The sequence below is a fragment of the Mobula hypostoma genome, chromosome 19, assembly GCF_963921235.1.
Source record: "Mobula hypostoma chromosome 19, sMobHyp1.1, whole genome shotgun sequence".
Taxonomy (NCBI): domain Eukaryota; kingdom Metazoa; phylum Chordata; class Chondrichthyes; order Myliobatiformes; family Myliobatidae; genus Mobula; species Mobula hypostoma.
The window spans coordinates 41,672,480-41,688,842 of NC_086115.1; the positions used below are offsets into that span (position 1 = coordinate 41,672,480).

General features: G+C 41.0%; 1 protein-coding gene across 3 annotated transcripts in view; it reads right to left on the reverse strand.

The window, feature by feature from the left end:
* LOC134358996 (inositol polyphosphate-5-phosphatase A) overlaps window positions 1-16,363 on the reverse strand; it is a 475,517-nt gene that overhangs the window by 126,496 nt on the left and 332,658 nt on the right. The window lies entirely within an intron of this gene.

A 16,363-nucleotide genomic window follows, 5' to 3' on the forward strand; every position in this document is an offset into this window, starting at 1 on the left:
CTCAATTTTCTATGTTTTTCTTATGAGTGAAGGCAACCCAGGAAGACATGAATGATTTCTACCATTTTAACACAGTGCAACAAATGTAAGGACAGTGTTGCTGTTAAAAGAGAGAATTTAAACTTTATGAACATTTGCCAGTTCATTTATCTGTTAAGAAAATTTTATTTCTGATACTGATGGTCACAAAATAACTCGGCTGAATGCAATGCTGGCAACAATTTGGGCAAATCTCTCAAGAACTTCTGCATTGCAATTCTATTCATTTTGGGATATAATCTTTGCCTTCAGTCTTTTAATGGGACAGTTGGCTGTTATCTTTTAAATGACTAAAAATGCACTCACAGAGAATGGATTTTCTGTGGTGTTCTCAGTGTTGCTGCCAGGGACCTTTGTAAATTGGCCGTTGGGACTAACGAAGTCCAAGATTGTTTTAAGAGGGTTTTCAAATAAATAGAAATCAAATAACATCACGTCACTCCTGACCAATCAAGTGTGATGTTTACTGCACTGTAAGACAATACTTAATTGTTGATAGCTGCCAGTTGATCGGACCATAAAGCAGCTGTAGCCTGCATAATCTACCAGCTAAAGCCAACTGAAACAATCTACTTGGCAAAGGGAAAACTTAGCAAAGGCTAATAGTTACAAGTTTACACATGAACGTTTAACCTGCCGGTTTCTAAGAAATCTCTTCCTCTCCTGTGTGAACTAATGTCTTGTACAGACTTTCTAATTATATATAGTAGTATTATAAGTATAAAAGAGAAAATATATTTTGAGAGTAAATCACCCTTTTTGGGTTACATAAAATGGCTAGATTTTATTTTCACTTTTACAGCTATAATATTGGTCCAGTGTCAATCTCATCTATTAGAAACACATTGGTTCCTGTCACAGGTTGAATGGATAAAGGAAGGTCCTGACAACTGCTGTGTTGATGGCATGCAACAAGTTTGCAGAAGTAAATGGAAGACAACATATCAAGCAATTTAGCAAGATTCAACAATGGGAAAAACTTGCACAATCACTTATTACCAGAATTAGATGGTCCCCCCCCCCCCCCAGCTGCCTACTAAACCTTAGCATGGAACAAAGATCTTCCCCCAAAGGATGGAACCAATGCTCCCTCTAAGGTGTGTGCGCACACATCTTTTGTCACTAGCACACAAAGGAATTTAAACCCTCTCCCTCCCTGGCATGTTAAGTACATTTCACAATCATACACAATCTCTTTTCTTTTAGTGGTTTCTGATGTGGACGGTGCTTACAACGTGGAGTTTGTGAGGATTTGTCTGTAGACATTAGAACTGGCTTATTTATACTGTTTGAATTGAAGAAATTATTCAGTGCGCACATGTTGTCATCACTGGGTAAAAAACTGCACAGCACAAGATTTCTGCACACACTGGTCACTACAAATTAGAGGGGACACGGGCTGGAACAGTCCCAAATAAATGGGTTTGGGCTTATCTTTATACCTACTGGAGATAGAGTCAAAACTGGAAACAGTCCATTAGTTCTAAGTTTAAAGTAAATTTTATTATCAAAGTACACAGATGTCACCACATACAACCCTGAGATTTGTTTTCTTGTGGGCATACTCAGCAAATCTATGGAATAGTAACTACAACAGGATCAATGGAAGATCAACCAGATTGCGGAAGACAACAAACTGTGCAAATTCAAATATAAATAAATAGCAATAAATAACAAGAACATAAGATAATGAGTTATAGAGTCCTTAAAAGTGAGATCATTGGTTGAGGGAAGATTTCAATGATGGGGCAAATGAGTGAAGTTATCCCCTTTTACTCAAGAGCCTGATGGTTGAGGGGTAGTAACTGTTCTTGAATCTGATGGTGTGAGTCCTGAGGCTCCTGTACCTTCTACCTGATGGCAGCAGTGAGAAGAGAGCATGGCCTGGGTGATGATGGATGCTGCTTTCCTACAACAGTGTTTCATGTAGATGTGATCAATGATTGGGAGGTCTTTACCCATGAGGTACTGGGCTGAATCCACTAACTTTTGTAGGATTTTCCGTTCAGAGGCATTATAATAACTCGCACGAGCCCAGCAATCTTACTGACAAAAGCCAAGATAAACAAGCAGTAACATTTCACGTTGAGGAGGAATCTTTCTGCAGTTGGTCCCATGGAACATCTTCGGGTGGCATAGTTGTTGAAGTTATATCAGGAGGGCTCGATCCTTAGACCATTTGTCGAAATTAGAGAAATGCTTCATTTCCTAATAATGGCACCCTTCATCATGTTCGAAATTTATCAAAAAGATTGGCTTGATGACCTTCCAAAATTAACTAATTTGCATTTTAAGGGCATTGCCCATTTTTGCTACAGCGATGATGCAATCCAATTAAGTAACCAAAGTAATATTTTAACACTTCATTAAAGTAAAATCATGCAAGGCTTTTCGTCTAAACTCCTCAGGATTTTGTACATGATGCTTCATACCAATAGCATGAAATATATGTCTAGGGATTAGATTCAGCCTGCGGTGCTGCGTATTGTCCAGTCAAATGACCCACAAAAGGAGTGTAACCCTGACATCAGGTTTCACTCATATTATCAGCAGTTAATTTATAGAACTTTAAACTTCAAACCTTACTCTGTCCAAAGTTATTACTAGTAATGAAAAAAAGTTTAGCTTTGATTGGAATATTTATAATTATTTATTTCCTATAATAATTTGCTTAACTCTGACGTGATTAAATATAGTCATTGAAATGGTGGGTATAAACTGAATTTACAAAGATGAGTATTACAACACTTCCTTGATATCTGAGGAGCAACTTCAAGGTACAAATGTTAGTAATAGTAAATGGAACTGCATCACGTGAATCATATCAGTCACTCATGCCTGTCATTTCCTCATTTAACATGATAATTTCACTCATTGCTCCATCTTGTTGAATGCCTGTTACATTTACCTGGATTTTCAGGTAACTGAAGGTGAGGACGGGCACCGCGGTAGTGTAGTGGTTAGCGCAACACTATTACAGCTCTGGGTGTTGGAGTTCAGAGTTCAATTCTGGCATCATCTGTAGGCAATCTGGCCATCCTCCCTGTGGAATGTGTGGGTTTTCTCTGGGTGCCCAGGTTTCCTCCCACATGCCAATTACATACCAGTTAGTAGCAACACACCCAAAATGCTGGAAGAACTCAGCAGGCCAGGCAGCATCTATGAAAAAGAGTAAACAATCGAGGTTTCGGGCCGAGACCCTTCATCAGGACTGTAAAGAAAGAGCAGATGCATCTGCTGATTTTCTTGTGTTTGTGATACCAGGCAGTCGGCTAGTTGGCCATTGTAAATTGTGCTGTGAATAGTTTAGGATTAAATCAGGGGTTGCTGGGCGGTGTGGTTTGAAGGGCCTATTCTACGCTGTATCTCTGAATGAATAAATAAAAATAAAAAAGGGAATTCTCATTGTTCCTTACAACTGTGGTTACATGGCAGTGGTGTTTGGGGTGGGGTTTTTGGGATGGGTGTGAGGGGGTGGGAGATAGGGAGGAATGTGGCAAGGCTAGATGGCCAATCCAAAATATGCCAGTGGGAAGCTGGATCTTTAAGGCTGCCTGTGTCTTTGCCTAGAAACTGAGTAGCTTTTCTTCCCTTTATTCAACTACCAGTTCTGGGAAAAGCCAAAAGGGAAACATTTAGATTGGAGGGTCTTTGAAATGTGGTGACAGTTGACTGATGAGCATCCATAAAATGACAAAGAATTGTTGTGTGTAGCCTGTGCACCACATAGCCTCTCCCTGGGAAACTAATTGCTTTGAATTGTTAATAGTAACATTATTTTTCTGGCAATCATTTCTTTAGAATACGCAAAATGAGCATGAAACAGCTCTTTTGACTAGACATAAAAGTTAAATGTCCCAATGTTGATCAAATTAACTTCAGCTATGTGACAATGGACTATATATGTGAGACAATAATGGCAGGGACAAAGAGATGCTTTATGCCAAGATTTCACAGTTGTAATGTAAAAATGTTGCAGTTGAACTAGGCCAGAGAACATTCAAAAGGCAAACAGAGGAGTACTGTCACTTTTTAGAAATCTAGCTACACGGAGCTGAATACACAGGACAATTTCAGGAAGTTTCAATGGTTGGCACATCGAAGGAAGCAGGCACTCTGGATTGGACTGCGACTAGGATTATGATACAGAACAAAGTAAGAGACAGGTAAATTGCAGCACATTATTTTTCTAAATTGCAAAAGTTTTAAAAGATTTGAAAAATGTTTAGTTGAACTAAAAATGCTGAAATTCTGCTCGAATCTATATTTGGTATTTTAGGCATGCGGTCAGTCAAGCAGACAGTTACACTGAACACAGGACTAAATTGCTGCCTTCAAAACTGTTTATGTATACACTATTAGTTAGAAGCACTTTGGTGTTAAAATGCTGTTCTTACGCAAGTTTAAAGGCTCAAGGAAAGACAATCACTCCCTTTTGAATGGAGTTAAAGCTGCCCCTGTTCATGCAGATAAGTGATTCAAAAGCCCAGCTTGAAACTTCTCTTGTGCGATTATCTGACACCACATAGCTACTGTATCCCTGCTGGAAATGTAGATCTACACTGCTTTTCAGAGAGATTAAAGTTGAAAAAGAGGTTTACACCATAGCTGCTCTCACTTCTTCTTTCCTACTGTCGGCAGGAGTAGTGATGAACAATGGCCAAAGATGGTTCCCAAAACCTTCTGAATGGCTACACTGTTGGTGGCAGCATTCATTCAAACTCAGCCCAGTGTATTGTTTCCTCTATCAGTGGATCAGAATAGAGTTTGCTGGTGGCTGCCAAAAGGTTAGCTGCACTGATGAAAGGAGTTTCCCATTATTCACTGCTCTACAGAGCTTTCCTATTATGTCTCCCTGCCACTGTTCATGATGGAGGTCCGGATCTGTGGCTGGACGATCAGTCAGAATAATTGATTTGTGCAAATGAAGCCCACAATAGTTGCACACCATAAAATCTACTCCCCTCTAAGACAAATGAATTTGCCAGCTCTGGTGCTGCAACATTCTAATGATATACATTATAAAACTTCTGGCCCAAAAGTGAAAAATGCTATAAACTTCCCAGTACATTGTGGGAGGTCCCAATTGGGAAGCCATGTTTTTAAAAAGAAGATAGTGTCATGTTTTAAATCTGTCAATTAATCTTTTACATTTCCTCAACAATTTTACCAAAATCACTTGGAATTACCTCCAGCATTGCTCCCTGATACTGTTACACATACCTTCAGAAACAAGGAGGATTTCCTCAATCATATCTTGATGGCTGGAGGTTTCTATACAACTTGCATCACAATTTACCACAATGGTCTGTCATCTGCACAGTACCAATGACAAATGTTATGATTTCAGAGCTTTGCGTCCTGGGATCAGGACACCCAACACACCACTGATCACTGAGAGGGGGCAATGTTCAGCTGACTTGTTAAAAAAAAAAGCAATATAAAATACACAAGAGGCTGCCTTCCAAATTGGCTATAAATTCCCATTGACGGAAAATAGATGACTAAATGGTCAGCTCATTACTCTTCATTGAATATCTTTTGGACAGTCCACCCCGAAATGCACAGATAGGCTTTTACGTTTCCTCTTATAGACTTGGTTTTCATTGCTTATTCTGAGCCTAATGTTAGATTTTCAGAACTGTTCCAGTAATTGTATCGTTTGATCAGCGCTTACATAAGAAGTTTCCTGTTGTTATGTAAACAGGTGGTTAAAAAGGAATGACTCCAGTTCTAACCTTTCCAGTTGCAGATCATTGGTTTTCGTGTGGAACAAGTGTCCAGAAAGAAAAGCTTCTGGTCAAAGACTGTTCAAGCCCTGTCCTAAACCTTTTACTGTTGTCCTCCTTATTGATACCTGGCCTGCAGACAGAAAAGGTTATCCAAGAAAAGTGTATTCCTGTAGAGCAGGGTTTCCCAACCCTTTGAATGCCGTGGACCCCTACCATATACCCCCAGATTGTGAACCTCTTTTGTAGAATCTTCAAGGAAATTCTGGTCTTGTGGTCTCTTACTTTAGAGTTTCTCATTGTGCTGGTGGCTGGTACCCATTTGCTCTCCATCTCACCAACCAGTGTCATTTTCCGATTATTTTACAGCATAGAATGTAGACCAGACTTAAAGTACCAGCCTTCTCCTTCCCACCCTCCCCCCACTTTCTGTATAGGGCCTCTGCCCCTTCCCTCTTCAGTCCTGACGACGGGTTCCGGCCCAAAACATTGACTGATCGTTTCCACGTCTGCTGCCCGACCTGCTGCATTCCTCCAGCGTGTTGTGAGTGTTGCTTTGACCCCAGGATCTGCAGAGTATTTTGTGTTAGCCAGTGGGTTATTTGGTACTCAACTTGCAAATCACTTTTCCTATACTCTATCAGCCCGCATGAAGTTCATGCCCGTGAAAACTGGTTTCATTTGCAATCAAAACATGGATAAATAAAGACCAAATTCAAGGTGCATGTTATCAGAATGTCGTGACAACTTTTCAGTTCATCTTCAATCCATAAATCAATAAAGACCATGAGCATTTGCACATTACTTCCGTTGATGAATGTTTGTGTTGTGTTTTGTGCTTCTAATTGTTTAGTACATCAATGTCCTGGTTGAGAGTGCTCCCTGTGATGTGTGAAGAAAAACACTCCATCAGAAATATACTGCAACACTTTGAATCACTGGACTTTCTGTTTTCATGTGACTCTGATCAACTTTAAAAACAATAAAGTGCAGGTCAAAAATGCAAATCTTAAGTAAAAGCAGAAAATGTTCAAAATACTCAGCAGGTCAGTCTGCAATTGTGAGAACAGAGCTAATATTTGAGGGCCAAGTATTTCCAGTATCTTTATTTTATTACTAATCATGACTGGCTGAAGCAAGCCCTCTGTACTGTAGTCAAGGACTTGACAACCTCCAAAATACCAACTCTAACTTCTGAACAGAAGCGAGAAGCAGTAAGAACTATACTCATGGAATAGCTGCGAAATTTATAAGGTCAGAGAGTTACACAGCATAGAAGCTGGATCTTTGGTCTACAATGCCTAGGCAAACCATGAAATATCCAGCTCCACTAAGCCCATTTACCAGGACTTGGTCTGTAACTTTCAATGCCTTAGCAATAAAAGTGCTCATCTGGATAATGTTGGAATGTTGTATCATTCACTTAATTATTATCATTCCTAACAGCGTTGTTGCCTTCTGCAAAAATAAATGTTTACCTTACAAAAGTAAAACAACATTAATGGAATGGTAAACAATTGTGGAAAAGTAATTCAATAATTTGAAGACTGACGTCGATAAAGCTAAGTCACAGCCCTGATAATTTTTTTCAATGTTTCTTGCTCAAATTTTTACACCTCACTATACTGCTAGCTAAACAAGGTCTTGGTGGCTTTTTGGTGAGTTTGGGTGATGAAGAATTTTGCCAAATGACTTTGACAATCTGCTTGAGAAACCATCCCACAGGATCCACCTGAAGGATGTTCAGTGCTGACCTCTGCCTGATGGTCCTGTGGTCAGGAACTTTCTAGAATGTGCTTTTCCATGAATGGCAAGGAATGCATATACACTGCCACAGAATTTACAGATCCGTCTGTGAGCCATCTTCTTCCTCAAGGCAGCCGTTCACAAAGCCCTCCCTGTGAGTCCTTTGAATTATGTAAGCACATCTTATCCTGTTCCACAAAGTAGACTCTGAGACAGAAGATGATCTTAGAGGATTCCGAGGCAAATAGCAAAGCTTGCTCACTCCTCGCTTCGGGTACAGAAGCAGAATTTGCTGCAAGTTCATCTGAAGTTGACAACATCTCCTCTGACTCCGTCTTGTTTTCTGCGATCCCTCGAGGACAAATACCTGTTCATATTCTCCGTGGTTGCTTCCTACCAGTGTTTTATGGAGTTAAACAGGAGCTTCATGTCTTCCCAATGTGAGTACCAGCAACACCATCAACAGTACTAATAAGCAAGCTTCAGAACTGGGCCTTTGTAAAGTGCCTCTGTAACTAGTGTGAATTGGAAATAACACCCCAGTCCTTATAGATGAATCAGAAATGGAAAGAGTGAGCAATTTCAAGTTCCTGGGTGTCAATATCTCCGAGGACCTAACTTGGACCCAACATATCACTGGAGCTATAAGGAAGGCAAGTTAGCGGTTAAATTTCATTAGGAGTTTGAGAAGATTTGGTCACCAAAGACACTCACAGATTTCTACAGATGTACCATGGAGAGCATTCTAATTGGCTGTGTCACCATCTGGTATTGGGGTGGAAGGTTATCTAAACTTCCATTCCTGTCAAAGGTTCTCTAAAAGGTTATTCTCAGTCAATTGCTGCCCTACTTACACCAAAACAACATCTTGGAAAGATCTCAGTCAGGTTTTAAGGCTTATCATAGCACCGAGTCTGCCCTGCTGAAAGTGTACAATGACCTGCTCCTCTCTATCGACTCAGGTGACTCTGCCATTCTAATTCTTCTTGACCTCAGCACAAGCGTTCAATACTGTGGATCACGACATTTTAATAGACTGTCTCCAATACAGGGTTGGTGTTGATGGCACTGCCTTGAACTGGTTCATATCCTACCTCAAAAATAGAAGCTTCTCTGTCAACATAGGCAAATTTTCTTCTCCCCCAGCTAGTCTGTCCTGCGGGGTCCCACAAGGTTCCATACCAGGTCCCAGTCGTTTCTCTCTCTATATATATATGTTTCCCCTCAGCCTAATCATTCAAAAATATGACATTTCTTTCCACTGTTATGTTGACGACACACAGCTTTATCTCTCCCTGAAACCAAACGACCAGTCAAATCTAGCCAGCTTCATGAACTGCCTTGAGGACATAAAGTGTTGGGTGGCACAAAACTTCTTACAGCTGAATGAAGGCAAGACTGAAGTTGACCTATTTGGACCCCCTGACTCCATCAAAGTGATTACCAACAGTCTTGGTAATTTGTCCACCCTTGTCAAACCCCATGTTAAATCCCTTGGTGTGATATTTGATTCCGCCTTTAAGTTTGACAAGCAAGTTAATGCAGTAGTACAAGCCAGTTTTTTTCCAGCTTCATGCTATTGCCAAAATCAAGCAGTTTCTCTCTTTCAAAGATCTCGAGAAAGTCATCCATGCCCTTATATCCTCCCACTTGGACTACTCCAACTCCCTGTATACTGGGATTAGTCAGTCGTCCCTATCCCATCTGCAACTGGTCCAGAACGTTGCAGCCAGGCTCCAGCCCGGAAGAGGGACCATAATACTTCTATCCTGGCCGCTCTCTACTGGCTACCAGTTCAGAATTGATTTTAAGATTCTCCTGATTGTTTATAAAGCCCTAAATGGGCTGGCTCCCCCCCTTATATCACAGACCTTCTACCCTCTCATCCTACTTCCAAGTCCCTCAGGTCGGCTCACTTGGAGCTCCTGGCTGTCCCGTGATCTAAACTTAAGCTCAGGGGTGACCGCGCCTTTGCTATTGTAGCCCCTAGACTGTGGAACAGCATTCCCCTCCCTATCAGATCTGCCCCCTCCATCGACTCTTTTAAATCCAGGCTCAAAACTTACTTTTATTCACTAGTGTTTGAATCCCCCTGATGTGGCTGATTTTTTGGCTTGTGCCTAGGCCCTTCTGTTGTTTCTTTTGCGCCTATAAGCTGTTTGCCTTGTTGGTTATATCTGTGTTTCTTGTATTTTGCTCTGATCTGTGCAGCACTTTGGTCAACGTGAGTTGTTTTTAAATGTGCTATATAAATAAATTTGACTTGACTTGACAGAGAGTTGTAAAATTAGTCAGCTGCATCATGGGAACTAACCTCCATAGTATCCAGGACACCTTCAAGGAGCAGTACCTCAAAAAGGTGGCATCCATCATTAAAGACCCGGATCACCCATGACATGCCCTCTTCTCATCAGTATATAAATAGACATACACATACATACATATATATATATATTTACTGTAATTCACAGTTTTTCCTCTATTATTATGTATTTAATTGTACTGCTGCCACTAAGTTAACAAATGTCATGACTTTCACAACTTAGGCCCGTGATATTAAACCTGATGCTGATTCTCATCTCCTCACTTGACACAATGCAGGTGCACCTCAAGGATGTGTGTTAAATCCACCGCTCTGCACTCTCTACGCTCATGACAGTGTGGCTAGGTACAGCTCAAATGCTATCTATACATTTGCGGATGACACAACTGTTGCTGGTGAATCTCAGATGGCAACAAGGAGGCACAAAGGAAGGAGATACTGTAGATCAGCTGGTTTGAGTGGCTGTCACAACAACGACCTTGTACTCAACATCAAGTTGACTGTGGACCTCAGGAAGGTGAAGCTGAGAGAACACACATCGGTCCTCATCGAGGGGTCAGAGGTGGAATGACTGAAGATTTCAAGTTCCCAGACGTCAACTTAGTGGGTCTATCCTGGGCTTTACATATTGATGCAATTCTGAAGAAGGCCATTAGGAGCTTGAGGAGATTTGGTACAGCACCAAAACTTTAGCAAATTTATATTGATGTACCCTGGAGAGTATTCAGACTGATTACATCACCATCTGGTATCCACAGGAATGAAAAAAAAAAACTTTCAGAGCATTGTATACTCAACCAGCTCCATCATGGGCATCAGCCTCTCCCTCATAGAGGACATCTTCATAAGGCGATGCCTCGGGTGGGCAGCATCCATTATGAAGGGTCTTCACCATCCAGGACATGCCCTCTTCTCATTAGGACCACCAAGGAGGAGATACAGGAGCCTGAAGATGCACACTCAATGTTTTAGGAACAGCTTCTCCTCTGCCATCACATTTCTGAATGGTCCATGAACCCATGGAAACAACTTCACTATTTTCCTCCCTTTTTGTTCTATTCACTTTTATTGTAACATAGTAACTCTTTACATATTGCATTCAACTGCTGTCGCAAAACAACAAATTTCAGAACATATGTTAGTGACAATAAACCTGATTCTGATTCTGAGTACGGCCCCTAGATGTTCTCAGAGATCAGCAGCTTTCTGCTCAAGTTCAACATCCCCTTGCCTACTGTCGGTTCAAAGGTGGCAGTGGTCGGAGAAGAGCACCCGTGTGACATCGTGGATCTGACTGCAAGCACCTTCAACACAAAGAGGGCGTAGATCCAGGGCAGGTCTGGGGCATCCAGTCTCAATCAGGTGAATTACTATAGTGCTCCACCTGCAGGATTGCTGAGTACATGCCGTAACTTTGCACCTTTAACTGTTTCCATCAGGAGTTTGGAGTTATGATCCTCTAATCACTTCCCCATGCCCATGGACCCAGAAACTTACAAGGTGATTTGCACAGCTGGACGAGTTTCGGACAGGAATCCAGAAGCCTGGATTTCCATTTATAGTGTGATTTCAATTCTGCATCATATTTATGTCAAGCACCAGTTTCCCCACCTGAAATCTGATTTAACGTGCTTGCCTTTCACTCAGGCAGAGAGGACGCCAGAACGGGCTGCACACATTGGCAAGGACTGCTGTCGAATGGATGAGTCTGGCCCCTGATCCAGGGGTGTGGGCAGGGTGGCCATGATGACTCAGCGCAGGGAAAAGATAATCCTAGTGTTCAGAAAGAAGGCTCTCCAGCTCAACTTGGATTATAACAATACAGTAAACACCCATCACTTTGCTCCAAATCTACCCTCATCTCTCTTAAACTTATGGATTTACTGAGGCTTATGACACTTGGCAACAAAGGGTTCACCCTGTGAAGAAGGTTAAGTCTAGGGCTTATAACCAACCACTTATGCTACCTTTTTGGTGTAAGCTTGATACCCTATTACTGTCTAGCCATTACTAAATTCTGTAGTTAAATTGGTTAGGGTCAGATATAACTACTTTCAAATTTTAATAACTCAATCGTATCCTGCTGAATTTTGGGGACAAACCTCATTCCAAATCATTTTACATGATACATTGTCTACATATTGAAGTTGGGCACAGAAACAGTTAAAAAGAGATTTCTGGTTGGATCCAAGTGATAATCACTTGCCTCAGTTAATGCTTTAAGATAAATAAAGAGTGCATTTGTAACTGGGTTCAATTACCATATTGAAATCAATACTGCACTTGGGTTTCTGCCCTTTAAGAATCACTAAGACTGAAATCAGTTTCATATAAACAGAGCCAAAGTTTGTCCAATGAAGAAAGAAGGATAAAGATAAAGATGTGAAAGCAAAAAATAAAACCAAAACAAAAGATGATTTGGCACCATAACGTCTGCCAGGCAGTGGTGCCCACTTGTACACTTCACCACAATCCTGTTGCCAACCCTGGTGAAGCACCCAAGGGAGTGATCAAATACCTTAAGACTTGACTACATCTTTATAGTGGTAAAGTAATTCAAATGTGCCTGATATTGTATCTCAGAATCTAAGATAGAACCTGTAGACAGTGATTGACCAGTTTGAAATTAAATATGGCAGATTAATCATGGATACGGTAACCAGAACAAAGTCAAGGTTGCACATTGTGGGAGTGAGGTACAAGAGTCCAGTTCTTTAGTGATAGAGCCTGGCCCTGCTGAGATTCTCCTGCAGTACATTGGGAAATCACTTTTCTGAACCTAGCACAGGTCAGACTCATTAGAGGATCAGAAACTGCTATTTACTTAAAGATTCTGTGGGCTGTGGATTCAGAAGCAAGGGAGAAAGTTCATTTTAATTATCTTACATTAATTTGATTTTAATTAATTTATTTACATCCTCAACCTTTCCTGATGTCAAAGGCTCAAACAGCATTCTGAGGTGAAACATTCTGGGGTCCAGTCCAGTTCTATCATTGCTAGGACGTCACTGTCCTTCAGCAACTTGTTCGTTGCTTAAATACTTGTCAGCAAATGGGAAGAGAGTGCCAGCTGCCTATTACTCTTCGGCTAAGTAGAGGGAGCACTGATATCAAAAGATTGGCTGTGATGAGGAGACCGAAGACGTCATTTAAGGCAGCCAGGAAAACCACAGGGAGCAGTTATCCCTGCGAGTAAAATTAAATCAGGGATTCTAGACCAGCATCTCAATATGCCAATAAAATGCTCTGCCTCTCCATGTCAGGGCAAGCAGTGCTGCCAAAATGTTGGAAGGCATGTACACAATTACTTTGGTCACTTTTTAAAAAAAAAAATGTAAACTACCGCTGACATCCTCTCAACAACTACCAGCTACAACCACAGTGGAGGGTTACACAGTGAAGCCTTAGAAGAAAAATAAAAGTCCAACATGCAAAGATTCTGAAGTGAATAAAAGCAGCAGGGATAAAGAAAATAATAGATACTGACAGAAAAAAAGTTATGTTACAAACTCCTATCATCCCACAAAGTTCACAATGCACCCAAAATCAAGTATGCAAATATAGCTTCAATTTGCTTCAGTATGATAATTCATATTGTCAGCTAATAATTTTTTTTAAATTAGAGCATTGCCTAAACACAAAGGGCTGGAATGATTATCCATGATGTTATTGCAAATGCATAGTATACTTATCATAAACCTTTAACATATCAACCAACAATTTTACTAATACAACGGTCTGAGTTAAAGTAGCAAAAAGTAAACATAAACATAAATCCATTAAATATACAAAAATTAACAACGGGTAATTTCTTTTGATTTTGAAATTCCCCAGAATATAAGGAGAGGAGAATATAGAAAATAATAAAACATGGTTCAGAGAAAGTTAACTTTATTAAAACATTGACTGAATTGGACCAATTCAAATGGTCTGCAAAGATAATTTTAAGTGGATTATAGCCCAATGGATATAAGGTAGTATTTTTAAAGCTTAGCCTTTCTGGGCTAGGCATGACAAAATAGCTTTGGCCAAACATTCAGGTGCAAATGCATCGGATCTGCTAATTTGACACCAGCCCATAATACATCTTTACTTTATGATTGCAGCATCTTTGTTCTCACTGAAGTTAAATATTTAATTCAGCTCTCCACAGGCTCAATTCCTCAGTAAGAAATGCTTCAGATTCTTTGTGACTGTGCACCATTACTGCTTGAACCAGCCTTACAACAGGAAACACGATAATGCTTGGAAAGGGGTGAGCGGCAGAGAGAAGAAGCGGGTAGAGAGAAGGAGAGGGCAGTGATACTGAACAGGCCTGAGGAGTGGCAATGCCACCTTCATGCAGACCATGTAAACCATGTAGGAATGCAAGTAGATGACCCAACATTTATAGTTTTGCCTCATAGATATCATCAGCTAACAATGGTGCATGGCAAGAACCCACAATTCGCAGCCTGCAGACTTTGCCACCTATTCAAGCACATCTGGCACATCATCCAAACACATTGTGTGCACTCAGAGACATACCACTGCCTCTGTTGCAGGAGGGTCCAGTGGCCAGACAAATACACCAACTAATTGTATAGCAACACACATAAAAGTTGCTGGTGCAGGCAGCATCTCTAGGAAGAGGTACAGTCGATGTTTCGGGCCGAGACCCTTCGTCAGGACTAACTGAAAGAAGAGCTAGTAAGAGATTTGAAAGTGGGAGGGGGAGGGGAGATCTGAAATGATAGGAGAAGACAGGAGGGGGAGGGATGGAGCCAAGAGCTGGAAAGTTGATTGGCAAAAGGGATATGAGAGGATCATGGGACAGGAGGCCTAGGGAGAAAGAAAAGGGGGAGGGGGGAAAACCCAGAGGATGAGCAAGGGGTATAGTGAGAGGGACAGAGGGAGAAAAAGGAGAGAGAGAAAAAGAATGTGTGTATATAAATAAATAACGGATGGGGTACGATGGGGAGGTGGGGCATTAGCAGAAGTTTGAGAAGTCAATGTTCATGCCATCAGGTTGGAGGCTACCCAGACGGAATATAAGGTGTTGTTCCTCCAATCTGAGTCACAAATGCATCACCTGATAAAGTTCACCATCATTTTTGTTATTGCCATGGTCGTGAAATGCAGTGGAATGGAAACCAGAGGTGGTTACAGTATCCTACCACCTTCCTTCCTGCATCCCATCTTCCTCCCCAATTAACACTCCTAGCCACAAGCTCAGATAGATACTCTGTCTAACTGAAAGGAAGGAATACTATAATGACACACTGGACACTTTTATTTATTTATTTTATTTTATTTAGTGATACAGCACAGATTAGGCTCTTCCAGCCCTTTGAGCCACGCCGCCCCAGCAACCCAACAATCCCCAATTAACCCTAGCGTAATCATGGGGCAACTTACAATGACAAATTAACCTACCCAGTACGTCTTTGGACTGTGGGAGGAAACTGAAGCACCCAGAGAAAACCCACACGTTCCATGGGAGGACATGCAGGGGCTCCTACAGGACGGCAATGGAGTTGAACTTCCAACCTCAGAATGCAATGAGCTGCAATAGCATCTCACGAGCCGCTACACTACAGGTTGCCTGCAGCCAGGGGATCAAGGATTGTGCAGAAGCCTGCTCCCGTAAGGACAAGGTCATCTTCCAGTTCTGATGCAGGTGATTAAACCGAGGGCAACTCAGTACACTTTGCACTTTGTCCCTCCTGTGCCGCATTCGGAGGAGAATGCCAGAAACAGATACATGTCTGAGGGAAGAATTATTTGTGCAAAGGTTCTGAAGTCACCAAAGTTATCTGCTGTATCATTCCCTGCAGATGATGGCAATTTCAACACAAATTAGGAAACAGCAAACTCAACAACAGCCAATTGAAACCAATCACAAATCAACATTAATTGATGATACCCTTAAATAAAGCCAGTGAGGATCCTTCTGGCAACTGAATACGTTCAGGTATGTTTGGTTACATGAAAGGGTTAGGTGAAGCATTGAACTCCAAGATGAAAAGTCAAAAATCAAGGCAACATTGCACTTTCTCAGTATATTCTTCAGACTGCAGAGTAAGCCTGATGGGATTTGTATGCATTAATATTCTCATGATATGGTGCTCAGTGTACCTTTATGTGCTTGCACATTGGATATCTTTTGGAAAACAGACAGAAAAAAGTGTATCCCACCCTCTTTTCAAATTAAGAGCTTGTGAACAGCTTTACATGAAGACATTCCAGCCACCGCTGGCTCCCAACTGGTACTTTCTTTGTTGAATATTCAATGCACTTTAAGAATGAAATTCAGATAAAGGAACAATCTCATGAAAACTTCTGTATTGCTTTATATTTTTAAAAGACAAAGATGGGATACATAATTTCAAACCAAGAATGTTTGCCCAATTAGTGCAATGACACATTTCTATGCATTTACATCTTTGTGTAGTGGGTCCGTCTGCAGAGCAAGGAGCATAAAGCAAATATTTTTCAGAAATTAAGTATTCCTTTAATATTTATGCTATTCACCAATGCAAGCCAC